The sequence below is a fragment of the Salvelinus alpinus genome, chromosome 14, assembly GCF_045679555.1.
Source record: "Salvelinus alpinus chromosome 14, SLU_Salpinus.1, whole genome shotgun sequence".
NCBI classification, from domain to species: Eukaryota; Metazoa; Chordata; class Actinopteri; order Salmoniformes; family Salmonidae; genus Salvelinus; species Salvelinus alpinus.
Window position 1 is genome coordinate 56,385,002 of NC_092099.1, and position 19,874 is coordinate 56,404,875.

A 19,874-nucleotide genomic window follows, 5' to 3' on the forward strand; every position below is an offset into this window, starting at 1 on the left:
AACCTGTCATAGTGTTGTTGTAATAGGGCTAACTAGGTTACCTATAATAACCTGTCATAGTGTTGTTGTAATAGGGCTAACTAGGTTACCTATAATAACCTGTCATAGTGTTGTTGTAATAGGGCTAACTAGGTTACCTATAATAACCTGTCATAGTGTTGTTGTAATAGGGCTAACTAGGCTACCTATAATAACCTGTCATAGAGTTGTTGTAATAGGGCTAACTAGGTTACCTATAATAACCTGTCATAGTGTTGTTGTAATAGGGCTAACTAGGTTACCTATAATAACCTGTCATAGTGTTGTTGTAATAGGGCTAACTAGGTTACCTATAATAACCTGTCATAGTGTTGTTGTAATAGGGCTAACTAGGCTACCTATAATAACCTGTCATAGTGTTGTTGTAATAGGGCTAACTAGGCTACCTATAATAACCTGTCATAGTGTTGTTGTAATAGGGCTAACTAGGTTACCTATAATAACCTGTCATAGTGTTGTTGTAATAGGGCTAACTAGGTTACCTATAATAACCTGGCATAGTGTTGTTGTAATAGGGCTAACTAGGCTACCTATAATAACCTGTCATAGTGTTGTTGTAATAGGGCTAACTAGGCTACCTATAATAACCTGTCATAGTGTTGTTGTAATAGGGCTAACTAGGTTACCTATAATAACCTGTCATAGTGTTGTTGTAATAGGGCTAACTAGGTTACCTATAATAACCTGTCATAGTGTTGTTGTAATAGGGCTAACTAGGTTACCTATAATAACCTGTCATAGTGTTGTTGTAATAGGGCTAACTAGGCTACCTATAATAACCTGTCATAGTGTTGTTGTAATAGGGCTAACTAGGTTACCTATAATAACCTGTCATAGTGTTGTTGTAATAGGGCTAACTAGGTTACCTATAATAACCTGTCATAGTGTTGTTGTAATAGGGCTAACTAGGTTACCTATAATAACCTGTCATAGTGTTGTTGTAATAGGGCTAACTAGGTTACCTATAATAACCTGTCATAGTGTTGTTGTAATAGGGCTAACTAGGTTACCTATAATAACCTGTCATAGTGTTGTTGTAATAGGGCTAACTAGGTTACCTATAATAACCTGTCATAGTGTTGTTGTAATAGGGCTAACTAGGTTACCTATAATAACCTGTCATAGTGTTGTTGTAATAGGGCTAACTAGGTTACCTATAATAACCTGTCATAGAGTTGTTGTAATAGGGCTAACTAGGTTACCTATAATAACCTGTCATAGTGTTGTTGTAATAGGGCTAACTAGGCTACCTATAATAACCTGTCATAGTGTTGTTGTAATAGGGCTAACTAGGTTACCTATAATAACCTGTCATAGTGTTGTTGTAATAGGGCTAACTAGGCTACCTATAATAACCTGTCATAGTGTTGTTGTAATAGGGCTAACTAGGTTACCTATAATAACCTGTCATAGTGTTGTTGTAATAGGGCTAACTAGGCTACCTATAATAACCTGTCATAGTGTTGTTGTAATAGGGCTAACTAGGTTACCTATAATAACCTGTCATAGTGTTGTTGTAATAGGGCTAACTAGGTTACCTATAATAACCTGTCATAGTGTTGTTGTAATAGGTCTAACTAGGCTACCTATAATAACCTGTCATAGTGTTGTTGTAATAGGGCTAACTAGGTTACCTATAATAACCTGTCATAGTGTTGTTGTAATAGGGCTAACTAGGCTACCTATAATAACCTGTCATAGTGTTGTTGTAATAGGGCTAACTAGGTTACCTATAATAACCTGGCATAGTGTTGTTGTAATAGGTCTAACTAGGTTACCTCGAGCGGTCACAAATAGTTTAATAGTTAACCAAATAGCTACCCAGGCTATCTGCATTGACCCTTTTTGCACTAACGTTTTGGACTCATCACATACGCTGCTGTTACTGTTTATTATCTGCCACTTTATTGTTAGTGATATGTACATACAGTATCTCCCTCCATTACTTTGTACCCAAATCGACTTGGTATTGGTACCCCGTGTACACAGTGCATTCGGAAAGTATTCAGACCCCTTGACTTTTTCTACGTTACAGCTTTATTCTAAAATTGATTTTTTTTAAATGTAATCCTCATCAATCTACACACAATACCCCATAAAGACAATACAAATGTTTTTTTTTTCATTTTTTCTCTCAAATGTATTTTTGTACTTATAAGTACTTATTAAATAAGTACTTATTATGTACTTATTTACATAAGTATTCAGATCCTTTGCTATGAGACACGAAATTGAGCTCAGGGGCATTCTGTTTCCATTGATCATCCTTGTGATGTTTCTACAACTTGATTGGAGAACACCTGTGGTAAATTCAATTGATTGGACATGATTTGGAAAGGCACACACCTGTCTATATAAGGTCCCACAGTTGACAGTGCATGTCAGAGCAAACACCAAGCTTTGAGGTCGAAGGAATTGTCCGTAGAGCTCTGAGACAGGATTGTGTCGAAACACAGATCTGGGGAAGGGTACCAACACATTTCTGCAGCATTGAAGGTCCCCAAGAACACAGTGGCCTCCATCATTCTTAAATGGAAAAAGTTGGAAACACCAAGACTCTTCCTAGAGCTGGCCGCCCGGCCAAACTGAGCAATCGGGGGAGAAGGGCCTTGGTCAGGGAGGTGACCAAGAACCTGATGGTCACTCTGACAGAGCTCCAGAGTTCCTCTGTGGAGATGGGAGAACCTTCCAGAAGGATTGTATCTGCAGCACTCCACCAGGCCTTTATGGTAGAGTGGCCAGACAGAAGACACTCCTCAGTAAAAGGCACATGACAGCCCGCTTGGAGTTTGCCAAAAGGCACCTAAAGACTATCAGACCATGAGAAACAAGATTCAGTGGTCTGATGAAACCTTGATTGAACTCTTTGGCCTGAATGCCAAGCGTCTGGAGGAAACCTGGCATCATCCCTACGGTGAAGCATGGTGGTGGCAGCATCATGCTGTGGGGATGTTTTTCAGTGCCAGGGACTGGGAGACTAGTCAGGATCGAGGGAAAGATGAACGGAGCAATATACAGAGAGAGATCCTTGATGAAAACCTGCTCCAGAGCACTCAGGACCTCAGACTGGGGTGAAGGTTCACCTTCCAACAGGACAACGACCCTAAGCACACAGCCAAGACAACACAGGAGTGGCTTCAGGACAAATCTCTGAATGTCCTTGAGTGGCACAGCCAGAGCCCGGACTTGAATCCGATCGAACATCTCTGGAGAAACCTGAAAATAGCTGTGCAGCAACGCTCCCCATCCAACCTGACAGAGATCGAGAGGATCTGCAGAGAAGAATGGGAGAAACTCCCCAAATACAGGTGTGCCAAGCTTGTAGCGTCATACCCAAGAAGACTCAAGGCTGTAATCACTGCCAAAGGTGCTTCAACAAAGTAAAGGGTCTGAATACTTATGTAAATGTGATATTTCAGTTTATTTATTTTATCAATTGCAAAAAAAAAGAGTTTCCTTTGTCATTATGAGGTATTGTGTGTAGATTGATGAGGAAAACATTTAATTGAATCCATTTTAGAATAAGGCTGTAACGTAACAACATGTGAAGTGTATATACTGTATATAACCAATTTATTATTACTTATATTATTACCTGTTTAACTTTTATATTATTTCCCTATTATTTGTCTCTGCATTGTTGGGAAGAGCCCATAACTAAGCATTTCACTGTTAGTCTACACCTGTTGTTTACCAAGCATGTGACAAATACAATTTGATTTGATTTGCTCTGATCGTCACGTTTGAAGCCAGTCAGGTGTTGGGTAAACACAGACAATACCCCCCTGATAGGTTCAGTCTTCACCAGTGTTGAGTATCCTCCTGCCATAGGTAAACACAGGCAATACCCCCCTGATAGGTTCAGTCTTCACCAGTGTTGAGTATCCTCCTGCCAATAGGTAAACACAGACAATACCCCCTGATAGGTTCAGTCTTCACCAGTGTTGAGTATCCTCCTGCCATAGGTAAACACAGACAATACCCCCTGATAGGTTCAGTCTTCACCAGTGTTGAGTATCCTCCTGCCATAGGTAAACACAGACAATACCCCCTGATAGGTTCAGTCTTCACCAGTGTTGAGTATCCTCCTGCCATAGGTGAACACAGACAATACCCCCCTGATAGGTTCAGACTTCACCAGTGTTGAGTATCCTCCTGCCATAGGTAAACACAGACAATACCCCCCTGATAGGTTCAGTCTTCACCAGTGTTGAGTATCCTCCTGCCAATAGGTAAACACAGACAATACCCCCTGATAGGTTCAGTCTTCACCAGTGTTGAGTATCCTCCTGCCATAGGTGAACACAGACAATACCCCCCTGATAGGTTCAGTCTTCACCAGTGTTGAGTATCCTCCTGCCATAGGTGAACACAGACAATACCCCCCTGATAGGTTCAGACTTCACCAGTGTTGAGTATCCTCCTGCCATAGGTAAACACAGACAATACCCCCCTGATAGGTTCAGTCTTCACCAGTGTTGAGTATCCTCCTGCCAATAGGTAAACACAGACAATACCCCCTGATAGGTTCAGTCTTCACCAGTGTTGAGTATCCTCCTGCCATAGGTGAACACAGACAATACCCCCCTGATAGGTTCAGACTTCACCAGTGTTGAGTATCCTCCTGCCATAGGTAAACACAGGCAATACCCCCCTGATAGGTTCAGACTTCACCAGTGTTGAGTATCCTCCTGCCAATAGGTAAACACAGACAATACCCCCCTGATAGGTTCAGTCTTCACCACAGTGTCAGTATATGAGCGTGTGTGTGTCTTCCGTCCTACATTAGGCTGATTGTTCTGTGACCTGTAACTCCACCCTGGGCTCGGTGCTCACCAAACTGAAACCAGACAGATCTCTGTCACATGTATACATTTACTCCACATTCTCACTCAGCAGAATTAGGAAATTCAACGCTACAACAACAGCAAGACAGCACTCAGGCATCCTGCACCCAGGCATCCAACACCCCGGCATCCAGCACCCAGGCATCCTGCACCCAGGCATCCTGCACCCAGGCATCCTGCACCCAGGCATCCAGCACCCAGGCATCCTGCACCCAGGCATCCAGCACCCAGGCATCCAGCACCCAGGCATCCTGCACCCAGGCATCCTGCACCCAGGCATCCAGCACAGAGGCATCCAGCACCCAGGCATCCAACACCCAGGCATCCAACACCCAGGCATCCTGCACCCAGGCATCCTGCACCCAGGCATCCAGCACCCAGGCATCCTGCACCCAGGCATCCTGCACCCAGGCATCCTGCACCCAGGCATCCAACACCCAGGCATCCTGCACCCAGGCATCCTGCACCCAGGCATCCAGCACCCAGGCATCCTGCACCCAGGCATCCTGCACCCAGGCATCCTGCACCCAGGCATCCTGCACCCAGGCATCCAGCACCCAGGCATCCAACACCCAGGAATCCAACACCCAGGAATCCAGCACCCAGGCATCCAACACCCAGGCATCCTGCACCCAGGCATCCAGCACCCAGGCATCCAACACCCAGGAATCCAACACCCAGGAATCCAACACCCAGGCATCCAACACCCAGGCATCCAACACCCAGGAATCCAACACCCAGGAATCCAACACCCAGGCATCCAACACTCAGGCACCGGAACTGTAATCACCATCTTTGACCTCTCACATTTTTATCCTCTAATTATTATCTATTCGGCTACATTTCAACCAATAATTATTTATTATATAATATATCATATGAACTTGGCCATATTTTCATACTTAGACTGCTGTTCTGTGACCTACAGTATATATAGCCTACTCAGACTACTGTTCTGTGACCTACAGTATATATAGCCTACTCAGACTGCTGTTCTGTGATCTACAGTATATATAGCCTACTCAGACTGCTGTTCTGTGACCTAGAGTATATATAGCCTACTCAGACTGCTGTTCTGTGACCTAGAGTATATATAGCCTACTCAGACTGCTGTTCTGTGACCTACAGTATATATAGCCTACTCAGACTGCTGTTCTGTGACCTACAGTATATATAATCTACTCAGACTACTGTTCTGTGACCTACAGTATATATATCCTACTCAGACTGCTGTTCTGTGACCTACAGTATATATAGCCTACTTAGACTGCTGTTCTGTGACCTACAGTATATATAGCCTACTCAGACTGCTGTTCTGTGACCTACAGTATATATAGCCTACTCAGACTGCTGTTCTGTGACCTACAGTATATATAGCCTACTCAGACTGCTGTTCTGTGACCTACAGTATATATAGCCTACTCAGACTGCTGTTCTGTGACCTACAGTATATATAGCCTACTCAGACTGCTGTTCTGTGACCTACAGTATATATAGCCTACTCAGACTGCTGTTCTGTGACCTACAGTATATATAGCCTTCTCAGACTGCTGTTCTGTGACCTATAGTAGAACAAATGTACAGTGTATGTGTCCATATAACGAATAGTATACAGAATACATGTATACATCTGTAACATTGTCATGTTTTCCCAATAACGTGCATCGTACTGTCCAGTTCGTTACATAACAAGCCGTTGAGCAGCATAGCAGCCACCCCTCTCTCTGAGGATGACTGACCGGCGTCTACAGAGAGATGTAAAAACAAAGCCAGAACAGCTCTAGTGCGTATATGCGTAATTACAACGTTGTAACACAATGCAAGTCAACGATTCATTATATTTTCTGAAATAATATGTAAAATAAAATGCTCAAATAAAATTTCGTCTATTTTGTTCTAAAACTGCACAGCTCGCCTGCGGTTTGATGCCAGGCGACAGCAGCACCGGACAGATAAGACTACCCAGAAAGAAAGACACGTCTTGGCACTAATAACACCCGAACAAAATGTTGCCTCAAACAACATGCATAACTTTACAGGATATACGTCTACTTTCACATATTCAATTATTTTTGTAAAAACTGCAAGGAACCGTACCGTTTTCAGTTCGATCTGACAGCCCTCCTGTTCTTCGCTCCGTCCGACTATTTACTGTAATCCAATGGTTTAATCCAAATCTGGTGAGCCGTAACGTCACATCCGTGTTTTCTGACTGTAGAGAACCCTTCTTCGGAGTGGGCGGTAACTGCTGACGTGGAGAGTCTGAAAGTGGGCGTGTCAACAGAAGTGAGCGTGTCAATTGAAGTGGGTGTGTTTCAAGCGAATAAGCTAATTGGTCAGGTTTGTTGTCACTCAAGACCGTTTCGCGTGGCCGCTTGTTATGCTGTGTTCAAAATGTTCAGTGAGTTTTCTTCGTGGTCTTGTATAGCGTGGTCTTGTATTTACATTTATGAATATTATATTTTTCCATTAGCACAATTAGATTTATGAGGAAAAATTGTTTTTCTTTATCTTTATTATGGTTAAGGAAACCGAGCAGCACATTCTCCCATAACAAACAAAAGTCATCAAGAATATTAACAATTATAAAACTGTGAATATCTTTCCATAATGTAGACAATGCCAAAAATAAATGCTCAACTGTTTCTGGATGCTCAACACAAAAAGTACAATCAATGTTAATGTATTTTTTGAGTTTCTTCAGGTAGTGATTCACAGGGTAATACTTATAGATCATTCTGAAAGAGACCTCTTTCACCTTGTTAACAAGCAGGTATTTGTGTGGTAATAACCAGACCTTTTTCCAACAGATATTAGTGACCAATGTATTCCAGTAACTTGTGACATAAGGAATAAATACAATATCCCTATGAAAGAAAGCACGTATAGCTCTGTTGTTCTGAGGGAGCAAGGAGAAACACATTTTCCCTATTGGAGAGTCAACTGGATTAAGAGAGGGCAGGTCAACAAGGTGAGGTCTGGCTACTCCTCTAAATAACATGAGAGTTCCAGGTGGAATAGCATCAAAGACTATGGCGAACTCTCTTGGTGTTACAGGGATATAGTAATGAGATAAAAATTACTCATAATTGAGTAACAGTCTTTCTGCATTAAACAGTTGACTCACCAGCAGGATATGATTATTGAACCCTTTCTTTAAAAAAAAAAAACTTTCTTGTCCTTATTGTTCCAAATGAAGTACTTATGCGGGGAAAAATGATGTTTATATATTAACGACCACGCTAAGAATACTGGTCTATGAAACGCAGATAATTTTGCAGGAATCTTATCAATGTTATAGTTACAAAGTAAGATCAAATTGAAATCACCAAAACGGGAGAAGATATAATGAGGGATGAAATTCCAAATTGAAGTTGGATTCTTTAAAAAAAATGTTTAGCCCAATTTATCTAAAAAGTATTATTCAAAGTAGGAACATCTAAAAAAATTGAGACCACCTGTCAGGACCCGGTGTGAGAAACAGTCACTACTAGTCGGCAGAACCCAGAAGATGAGGCAGACACAGCAGTACTAGAGATGGTGGTTTAATAAAGGAAAAAATCTTCAGGCAAAAAATATAAATCCACAACGTCAAAAAGTAACGCCAAGAGAAAAAATGAATATCCACCAAGATACAAAGAAAATCCACAAAGTGGTAAGAACAGCAGGGAAAAAACAAACCTCAAAAGAATAATCAAAAATAAACAAGAACATAACCAGAGTACCTCAGGAAAATCCAACTGGAGAAATACATGTTCACAGCATGGCTGGGGCTGGGTACATACAAACACTGAGCAAAGAACTGAGGAACACTCAGGGTTTAAATAGGGACTGGACTCCATGTAATGACTGGGCTGCATGTAGGGACTGGCTGCATGTAGGGGACTGGGCTGCATGTAGGGGACTGTGCTGCATGTAGGGGACTGGGCTGCATGTAGGGGACTGGGCTGCATGTAGGGACTGGGCTGCATGTAGGGGACTGGGCTGCATGTAGGGGACTGGGCTGCATGTAGGGGACTGGGCTGCATGTAGGGGACTGGGCTGCATGTAGGGGACTGGGCTGCATGTAGGGACTGGGCTGCATGTAGGGACTGGGCTGCATGTAGGGACTGGGCTGCATGTAGGGGACTGTGCTGCATGTAGGGGACTGGGCTGCATGTAGGGGACTGGGCTGCATGTAGGGGACTGGGCTGCATGTAGGGGACTGGGCTGCATGTAGGGACTGGCTGCATGTAGGGGACTGTGCTGCATGTAGGAGACTGGGCTGCATGTAGGGGACTGGGCTGCATGTAGGGGACTGAGCTGCATGTAGGGGACTGGGCTGCATGTAGGGACTGGGCTGCATGTAGGGGACTGGGCTGCATGTAGGGGACTGGGCTGCATGTAGGGGACTGGGCTGCATGTAGGGACTGGGCTGCATGTAGGGGACTGGGCTGCATGTAGGGACTGGGCTGCATGTAGGGGACTGGGCTGCATGTAGGGGACTGGGCTGCATGTAGGGGACTGGGCTGCATGTAGGGGACTGGGCTGCATGTAGGGGACTGGGCTGCATGTAGGGACTGGGCTGCATGTAGGGGACTGGGCTGCATGTAGGGGACTGGGCTGCATGTAGGGACTGGGCTGCATGTAGGGGACTGGGCTGCATGTAGGGGACTGGGCTGCATGTAGGGGACTGGGCTGCATGTAGGGACTGGGCTGCATGTAGGGGACTGGGCTGCATGTAGGGGACTGGGCTGCATGTAGGGGACTGGGCTGCATGTAGTGGACTGGGCTGCATGTAGGGGACTGGGCTGCATGTAGGGACTGGGCTGCATGTAGGGACTGGGCTGCATGTAGGGACTGGGCTGCATGTAGGGGACTGGGCTGCATGTAGGGGACTGGGCTGCATGTAGGGACTGGGCTGCATGTAGGGGACTGGGCTGCATGTAGGGGACTGGGCTGCATGTAGGGGACTGGGCTGCAGGTAGGGGACTGGGCTGCATGTAGGGGACTGGGCTGCATGTAGGGGACTGGGCTGCATGTAGGGGACTGTTCTGCATGTAGGGGACTGTGCTGCATGTAGGGGACTGTGCTGCATGTAGGGGACTGGGCTGCATGTAGGGACTGGGCTGCATGTAGGGACTGGGCTGCATGTAGGGGACTGGGCTGCATGTAGGGACTGGGCTGCATGTAGGGACTGGGCTGCATGTAGGGGACTGGGCTGCATGTAGGGGACTGGGCTGCATGTAGGGGACTGGGCTGCATGTAGGGGACTGGGCTGCATGTAGGGGACTGGGCTGCATGTAGGGGACTGGGCTGCATGTAGGGGACTGGGCTGCATGTAGGGGACTGGGCTGCATGTAGGGGACTGGGCTGCATGTAGGGACTGGGCTGCATGTAGGGGACTGGGCTGCATGTAGGGGACTGGGCTGCATGTAGGGGACTGGGCTGCATGTAGGGACTGGGCTGCATGTAGGGGACTGGGCTGCATGTAGGGGACTCGGCTGCATGTAGGGACTGGGCTGCATGTAGGGGACTCCTACCTATCTTTCCGAGTTGGTCCTGCCGTACATACCAATACGTACGCTACGGTCACAAGACGCAGGCCTCCTAATTGTCCCTAGAATTTCTAAGCAAACAGCGGGAGGCAGGGCTTTCTCCTATAGATCTCCATTTTCATGGAACAGTCTGCCTACCCATGTGAGAGACGCAGATTCGGTCTCAACCTTTAAGTCTTTACTGAAGACTTATCTCTTCAGTAGGTCATATGATTGAGTGTAGTCTGGCCCAGGAGTGTGAAGGTGAACGGAAAGGCTCTGGAGCAACGAACCGCCCTTGCTGTCTCTGCCAGGCCGGTTCCCCTCTCTCCACTGGGATTCTCTGCCTCTAACCCTGTTACAGGGGCTGAGTCACTGGCTTGCTGGTGCTCTTTCATGCCGTCCCTAGGAGGGGTGCGTCACTTGAGTGGGTTGAGTTACTGACGTGATCTTCCTGTCTGGGTTGGCGCCCCCCCTTGGTTTGTGCTGTGGTGGAGACCTTTGTGGGCTATACTCGGCCTTGTCTCAGGATTGTAAGTTGGTGGTTGAGGATTTCCCTCTAGTGGTGCGGGGGCTGTGCTTTGGCAAAGTGGGTGGGGTTATATCCTTCCTGTTTGGCCCTGTCCGGGGGTTTCTTCGGATGGGGCCACAGTGTCTCCTGACCGCTCCTGTCTCAGCCTCCAGTATTTATGCTGCAGTAGTTTATGTGTCGGGGGGCTAGGGTCAGTTGGTTACCTGGAGTACTTCTCCTGTCTTATCCAGTGTCCTGTGTGAATGTAAGTATGCTCTCTCTAATTCTCTCGTTCTCTCTTTCTCTCTGAGAACCTGAGCCCTAGGACCATACGTCAGGACTACCGGGCATGATGACACCTTGCTGTCTCCAGTCCGCCTGGCCTTGCTGCTATTCCAGTTTCAACTGTTCTGCCTGCGGTTACGGAACCCCTACCTGTCCCAGACCTGCTGTTTTCAACTCTTAATGATCGGCTATGAAAAGCCAACTGAGATTTATTCCTGATTATTATTTGACCATGCTTGTCATTTATGAACATTTTGAAAATCTTGGCTCTCTCTAATTTTCTCCTTCTCTCTTTCTTTCTCTCGGAGGACCTGGGCCCTAGGACCATGCGTCGGGACTGCCGCCCGTGGTGACTCCTTGCTGTCCCCAGTCCGCCTGGCCTTGCTGCTATTCCAGTTTCAGCTGTTCTGCCTGCGGTTATGGAACCGCCACCTGTCCCAGACCTGTTGTTTTTCAACTCTTGATGATCGGCTATGAAAAGCCAACTGAAAATTATTCATGATTATTATTTGACCATGCTTGTCACTTATGAAAATCTTTGAACATCTTGGCATAGTTCTGTTATAATCTCCACCCGGCACAGCCAGAAGAGGACTGGCCACCCCTCATAGCCTGGTTCCTCTCTAGGTTTCTTCCTAGGTTTTGGCCTTTCTAGGGAGTTTTTCCTAGCCACCGTGCTTCTACACCTGCATTACTAGCTGTTTGGGGTTTTAGGCTGGGTGTCTGTACAGCACTTCGAGATATTAGCTGATGTACGAAGGGCTATATAAAATAAAATTGATTGAAATTGACTGGGCTACATGTAGGGGACTGGGCTGCATGTAGGGACTGGGCTGCATGTAGGGGACTGGGCTGCATGTAGGGGACTGGGCAGCATGTAGGGGACTGTGCTGCATGTAGGGGACTGGGCTGCATGTAGGGACTGGGCTGCATGTAGGGGACTGGGCTGCATGTAGGGACTGGGCTGCATGTAGGGGACTGGGCTGCATGTAGGGGACTGGGCTGCATGTAGGGACTGGGCTGCATGTAGGGACTGGGCTGCATGTAGGGGACTGGGCTGCATGTAGGGGACTGGGCTGCATGTAGGGGACTGGGCTGCATGTAGGGGACTGGGCTGCATGTAGGGACTGGGCTGCATGTAGGGGACTGGGCTGCATGTAGGGACTGGGCTGCATGTAGGGGACTGGGCTGCATGTAGGGGACTGGGCTGCATGTAGGGGACTGGGCTGCATGTAGGGGACTGGGCTGCATGTAGGGGACTGGGCTGCATGTAGGGGACTGGGCTGTATGTAGGGGACTGGGCTGCATGTAGGGACTGGGCTGCATGTAGGGACTGGGCTGCATGTAGGGGACTGGGCTGCATGTAGGGGACTGGGCTGCATGTAGGGGACTGGGCTGCATGTAGGGGACTGGCCTGTATGTAGGGGACTGGGCTGCATGTAGGGACTGGGCTGCATGTAGGGACTGGGCTGCATGTAGGGGACTGGGCTGCATGTAGGGGACTGAGCTGCACGTAGGGGACTGGGCTGCATGTAGGGGACTGGGCTGTATGTAGGGACTGGGCTGTATGTAGGGGACTGGGCTGCATGTAGGGACTGGGCTGCGTGTAGGGGACTGGGCTGCATGTAGGGACTGGGCTGCATGTAGGGGACTGGGCTGCATGTAGGGGACTGGGCTGCATGTAGGGACTGGGCTGCATGTAGGGACTGGGCTGTATGTAGGGACTGGGCTGCATGTAATGACTGGGCTGCATGTAGGGACTGGGCTGTATGTAGGGACTGGGCTGCATGTAATGACTGGGCTGCATGTAGGGGACTGGGCTGCATGTAGGGACTGGGCTGTATGTAGGGACTGGGCTCCATGTAATGACTGGGCTGCATGTAGGGACTGGGCTGCATGTAGGGACTGGGCTGCATGTAGGGACTGGCTGCATGTAGGGGACTGGGCTGCATGTAGGGGACTGGGCTGCATATAGGGGACTGGGCTGCATGTAGGGACTGGGCTGCATGTAGGGGACTGGGCTGCATGTAGGGGACTGGGCTGCATGTAGGGGACTGGGCTGCATGTAGGGGACTGGGCTGCATGTAGGGGACTGGGCGGCATGTAGGGGACTGGGCTGCATGTAGGGGACTGGGCTGCATGTAGGGGACTGGGCTGCATGTAGGGGACTGGGCTGCATGTAGGGGACTGGGCTGCATGTAGGGACTGGGCTGCATGTAGGGGACTGGGCTGCATGTAGGGGACTGGGCTGCATGTAGGGGACTGGGCTGCATGTAGGGGACTGGGCTGCATGTAGGGGACTGGGCTGTATGTAGGGACTGGGCTGTATGTAGGGGACTGGGCTGCATGTAGGGACTGGGCTGCATGTAGGGACTGGGCTGCATGTAGGGACTGGGCTGCATGTAGGGACTGGGCTGCATGTAGGGGACTGGGCTGCATGTAGGGGACTGGGCTGCATGTAGGGGACTGGGCTGCATGTAGGGGACTGGGCGGCATGTAGGGGACTGGGCGGCATGTAGGGGACTGGGCTGCATGTAGGGGACTGGGCTGCATGTAGGGGACTGGGCTGCATGTAGGGGACTGGGCTGCATGTAGGGGACTGGGCTGCATGTAGGGGACTGGGCTGCATGTAGGGGACTGGGCTGTATGTAGGGACTGGGCTGTATGTAGGGGACTGGGCTGCATGTAGGGACTGGGCTGCATGTAGGGACTGGGCTGCATGTAGGGACTGGGCTGCATGTAGGGACTGGGCTGCATGTAGGGACTGGGCTGCATGTAGGGGACTGGGCTGCATGTAGGGACTGGGCTGCATGTAGGGGACTGGGCTGCATGTAGGGGACTGGGCTGCATGTAGGGACTGGGCTGTATGTAGGGGACTGGGCTGCATGTAGGGGACTGGGCTGCATGTAGGGGACTGGGCTGCATGTAGGGGACTGGGCTGCATGTAGGGGACTGGGCTGCATGTAGGGACTGGGCTGCATGTAGGGACTGGGCTGTATGTAGGGACTGGGCTGCATGTAATGACTGGGCTGCATGTAGGGACTGGGCTGTATGTAGGGACTGGGCTGCATGTAATGACTGGGCTGCATGTAGGGGACTGGGCTGCATGTAGGGACTGGGCTGTATGTAGGGACTGGGCTGTATGTAGGGACTGGGCTGTATGTAGGGACTGGGCTGCATGTAGGGGACTGGGCTGCATGTAGGGACTGGCTGCATGTAGGGGACTGGGCTGCATGTAGGGGACTGGGCTGCATATAGGGGACTGGGCTGCATGTAGGGGACTGGGCTGCATGTAGGGGACTGGGCTGAATGTAGGGGACTGGGCTGCATGTAGGGGACTGGGCTGCATGTAGGGACTGGGCTGTATGTAGGGGACTGGGCTTAATGTAGGGGACTGGGCTGCATGTAGGGGACTGGGCTGCATGTAGGGACTGGGCTGCATGTAGGGGACTGGGCTGCATGTAGGGGACTGGGCTGCATGTAGGGGACTGGGCTGCATGTAGGGGACTGGGCTGCATGTACGGGACTGGGCTGCATGTAGGGGACTGGGCTGTATGTAGGGGACTGGGCTGCATGTAGGGACTGGGCTGCATGTAGGGACTGGGCTGCATGTAGGGACTGGGCTGCATGTAGGGGACTGGGCTGCATGTAGGGGACTGGCTGCATGTAGGGGACTGGGCTGCATGTAGGGGACTGGGCTGCATGTAGGGACTGGGCTGCATGTAGGGGACTGGGCTGCATGTAGGGGACTGGGCTGCATGTAGGGACTGGGCTGCATGTAGGGACTGGGCTGTATGTAGGGGATTGGGCTGCATGTAGGGGACTGGGCTGCATGTAGGGGACTGGGCTGCATGTAGGGGACTGGGCTGCATGTACGGGACTGGGCTGCATGTAGGGGACTGGGCTGTATGTAGGGGACTGGGCTGCATGTAGGGACTGGGCTGCATGTAGGGACTGGGCTGCATGTAGGGACTGGGCTGCATGTAGGGACTGGGCTGCATGTAGGGGACTGGGCTGCATGTAGGGGACTGGCTGCATGTAGGGGACTGGGCTGCATGTAGGGGACTGGGCTGCATGTAGGGACTGGGCTGCATGTAGGGGACTGGGCTGCATGTAGGGGACTGGGCTGCATGTAGGGACTGGGCTGCATGTAGGGACTGGGCTGTATGTAGGGGATTGGGCTGCATGTAGGGACTGGCTGCATGTAGGGACTGGGCTGCATGTAGGGGCTGGGCTGCATGTAGGGACTGGCTGCATGTAGGGGATTGGGCTGCATGTAGGGGCATGTAGATGCATGTAGGGGCTGGGCTGCATGTAGGGACTGGCTGCATGTAGGGGATTGGGCTGCATGTAGGGACTGGCTGCATGTAGGGACTGGGCTGCATGTAGGGGCTGGGCTGCATGTAGGGACTGGGCTGCATGTAGGGACTGGCTGCATGTAGGGGATTGGGCTGCATGTAGGGACTGGGCTGCATGTAGGGGATTGGGCTGCATGTAGGGGCATGTAGATGCATGTAGGGTCTGGGCTGCATAAGTAAGTCTGGAGATACCTTCAGCTTTAGAAAGCAATACTCAACCTTTCAAGGATGAATCCCTCTGCAACCAATGGTTCAACATCTTTTGGTTTTTTCAATAATAGGTATGAAATATAATGAGCATCTTTCCTGTTGATCCTTAGATATGGTAATCCCAAGGTATGTTACTTTTTCCTTGACTGGAATATTGCATATAGAGGGTATCACACAGTCTTTAACAGCAAACAATTCACACTTATTAACTTCTTATGGCTGCAGGGGCAGTATTGAGTAGCTTGGATGAAAGGTGCACAGAGGTGCCCAGAGTAAACTGCCTGCTCCTCCGTCATAGTTGCTAATATATGCATATTATTATTAGTTTTGGATAGAAAACACTCTGAAGTTTCTAAAACTGTTTGAATTATGTCTGTGAGTATAACAGAACTCATATGGCAGGCAAAAACCTGAGATATTCCACTTCCTGTTTGGATTTTGTCTGACGCTGGTAGATTTTCAACCAAGCTCCCATTGAAATTACAGCGAGATATGGATGAGTTTTCACTTCCTACAACTTCCACTAGATGTCAACAGTCAATAGAACTTTGTCTGATGACTCTAATGTGAAGGGGGGCCAAAGGAGACAGGAATGATTCACCACTGCCATGAGGTGACCACGCGCGTTCACGTGTGAGGCAGCTCCATTCCATCGCTCACCTGAAGTCAATGTAATTCTCCGGTTGGAACGTTATTCAAGATGCATGTTAACAACATTCTAATGATTGATTCAATACATCGTTTGACATGTTTCTACTGACTGTTACGGAACTTTCGTTTCGTCACGTTATAGTGGACGCGCTTTGTGACTTTGGAATTGTTTACCAAACGCGCTAACCAAAGTAATTGGACATAAATAACAGACATTATCGAACAAATCAAGAATTTATTGTGGACCTGGGATTCCTGGGAGTGCATTCTGATGAAGTTCATCAAAGGTAAGGAAACATTGATCATGTATTTTCTGGTTTCTGTTGACTCCAACATGGCGGCTAATTTTACTATTGTTCTGAGCTCCGTCTCAGATTATTGCAAGGTTTGCTTTTTCTGTAGAGTTTTTTTAAAATCTGACACAGCGGTTGCATTAAGGAGAGGTATATCTATAATTCCATGTGTATAACTTGTATTATCATCTACATTTATGATGGGTATTTCTGTTGAAACGATGTGGTTATGCACTATCACTGGATGTATTTGGAACTAGTGAATGTAAATCGCCAATGTAAACTCAGATTTTTTTATATAAATATGAACTTTATCAAACAAAACATGCATGTATTGTGTAAGATGAAGTCCTATGAGTGTCATCTGATGAAGATCATCAAAGGTTAGTTATTAATATTAGCTATATTTCTGCTTTTTGTGACTGCTATCTTTCGCTGGGAAAATGGCTGTGCTTATTGTGGTTTGGTGTGACCTAACATAATCGTTTGTAGTGCTTTCGCTGAAAAGCATATTTGAAATCGGACACTTTGGTGGGATTAACAACAATATTACCTTTAAAATGGTATAAGACACATGTATGTCTGAGGAATTTTAATTATGAGATTTCTGTTATTTGAATATGGCGCCCTGCACTTTCACTCTACTGTTGTCATATCATCCCGTTAGCGGGATTGCAGCCATATTAAGGTTTAGTCAAAGACCAGATGCTTTGGAAAATATATTTATCACATCGACTGCTCTAGAAATCTGGTCAGCAAGTTATTTCATCAGCAAGTTGACTTATGATAATATCTCTGTCAGCAACAGTCACATAATCCAAGGTGGTTTAATTCTCCGTAGTCCAGAGTGGGGTGGTAAACTTGAAGTGAAGAGGAAGAAGATTCACGTTGTATGGATGAGCGCCTCAGCTTGAGAGGGAGATTCAAACTTGTGTGACCGTCCATTGTAGGTCAGCCGTAGTTTAGCTGGGAAGGCTTTTCTATAGGCAATGTTGAGGGGCCTGAGTTGGTGTTTGACCCCCGTTCAAGTCTTTTCTTTTTCGGTTCTTTTTGGGTGCAGGTCCTTAGAAGATAGTTCAGGGAAGAACATGATCTCTTGGTCATATGGGCTCTTGCCCATAGCCCTGGCTTTCCACATCACTTGGACTTTGTCTTGAAAGTTGAGAAAATTCATGATAAGGATAAGGAGGAGGGAGGGGGTTCTCAGGCCTGTAGGAGCTGGAAGCCGATGGGCTCTTTCAATGCACAGGGGGTCCGGACAGTTGTCTGGCCCCAAAGCCTCAGGAAGACATCTCTCGAGAAATGCAACTGCGTTACCATTTTCCACTTTTTCAGGTAGATTAACCTCAAATTAAACCTCATGTGGTGGTTCTTGAGCGAGTTTAGTTTTGAAGTAAGGTTCGCCACCTTTTTGGTCGTTGTTTTGACAGTGACGATAGTATCTTCCACCATGCTAATGCGTTCCTCTGCTTTGTCCAAGTGCATGGAGTAGGCTTAAAGGTCATGTTTAACCTCACTAATCCTTGTTAGGACACCTTCGAGTTTGGTGGAAAAGTCTGCCCTTAAAACCCGTTGGTTCTGGTTCTGGTTTAGGTCGTCTACATCATTGGTTGTCGGATTCGTGGTGTGAGGAGCTTGCAGGGCTAACTGGGTTAGTAGAGCTGGCTGAATTAGCAGGGCTAACTGGGTTAGTAGAGCTGGCTGAATTAGTAGGGCTAACTGGGTTAGTAGAGCTGGCTGAATTAGCAGGGCTAACTGGGTTAGTAGAGCTGGCTGAATAAGCAGGGCTAACTGGGTTAGTAGAGCTGGCTGAATTAGCAGGGCTAACTGGGTTAGTAGAGCTGGCTGAATTAGCAGGGCTAACTGGGTTAGTAGAGCTGGCTGAATTAGCAGGGCTAACTGGGTTAGTAGAGCTGAATTAGCAGGGCTAACTGGGTTAGTAGAGCTGAATTAGCAGGGCTAACTGGGTTAGTAGAGCTGAATTAGCAGGGCTAACTGGGTTAGTAGAGCTGAATTAGCAGGGCTAACTGGGTTAGTAGAGCTGAATTAGCAGGGCTAACTGGCCTAGCCTGGACCACGTTGTTGACGTGAGATGTTCTTGTTGTTTTAGGAGGATTATGTTTCAGTCGATTCATAATGGATGTAGATACACCTGAAATTGTCCAAGAAAATTGCTGTTGGTGTTAAGAGGATTTAAAATAAGAGATTAAAAGAAGTTTAGTCAGGAGAGCACTAAAAACACGCTCGCTCAGATCAACGCCATCGCCATGCCCCTCAGCTTCTTATTCTGAATGTATCTGTCATTTCCTTATCATTGCTGTCAAAATCTGACTGGTGTCATCTAAATTGTATTTTTATTTCACAATATACAACACACAAGGCAGGATCACGTTACAAATACTAGCCGACAACACTAACATACAATATAACTATTTACATACTGTCACGCCCTGACCTTAGTATTCTTTGTTTTCTTTATTATGTTGGTTAGGTCAGGGTGTGACATGGGTGATTATATGTTTTAGCCCTGTCTAGGGTTTTTGTATGTTTATGGGGTTTGTCACCAGTCTAGGGGTTTTGTATGTCTATGGTTGCCTAGATTGGTTCTCAATTAGAGGCAGCTGTTTATCGTTGTCTCTGATTGGGAACCATATTTAGGCAGCCATATTCCTTGAGTATTTTGTGGGTGATTATCTATGTCTATGTTTAGTTGCTTGTGTCTGCACTATGATTATATAGCTTCACGTTCGTTTTGTTGTTTTTGTATAGTTCTTTCCGTGTTCTTTCTTTATTAAAAGAAGATGCATTCAAATCACGCTGCTGTTTGGTCTCATCGCTATAACGAAAGTGACACATACTGTCAGGAGTCAATTGAGTGCATAACATTACATTTACAGAAAGGAAGTAGAGTTTACAATACAAAAAACGATATATTATTCTCAGAAAAGAAAATGTTGTCCCCCCCTCACTCCGTTACCATGTAGGTCCATTGCTTGGTTAAGAGTTGTTGATATCTGATAAGAGTTTTACATTTTAAATCCCATGCCTCAACTGTATTTGCCCAAGCTTTGTTTATCACTGCCACTAATCGCTCCCATACGAACAATATCTTGAAAATATGATAACCATGTTTGAGTCGAGAGGATTGTAGGGGTAATCCAAGA

General features: G+C 47.5%; 1 protein-coding gene across 1 annotated transcript in view; it reads right to left on the minus strand.

The window, feature by feature from the left end:
• Positions 1-7,070, minus strand: part of map3k13 (mitogen-activated protein kinase kinase kinase 13) — a 158,715-nt gene extending 151,645 nt beyond the window's left edge. Inside the window, exon 1 of the mRNA XM_071341929.1 lies at positions 6,984-7,070. The gene's annotated coding sequence lies outside the window, so the exon portion shown is untranslated. The remainder of the gene's footprint in view (positions 1-6,983) is intronic.
• Between the last annotated feature and the right edge of the window lie 12,804 nt (positions 7,071-19,874).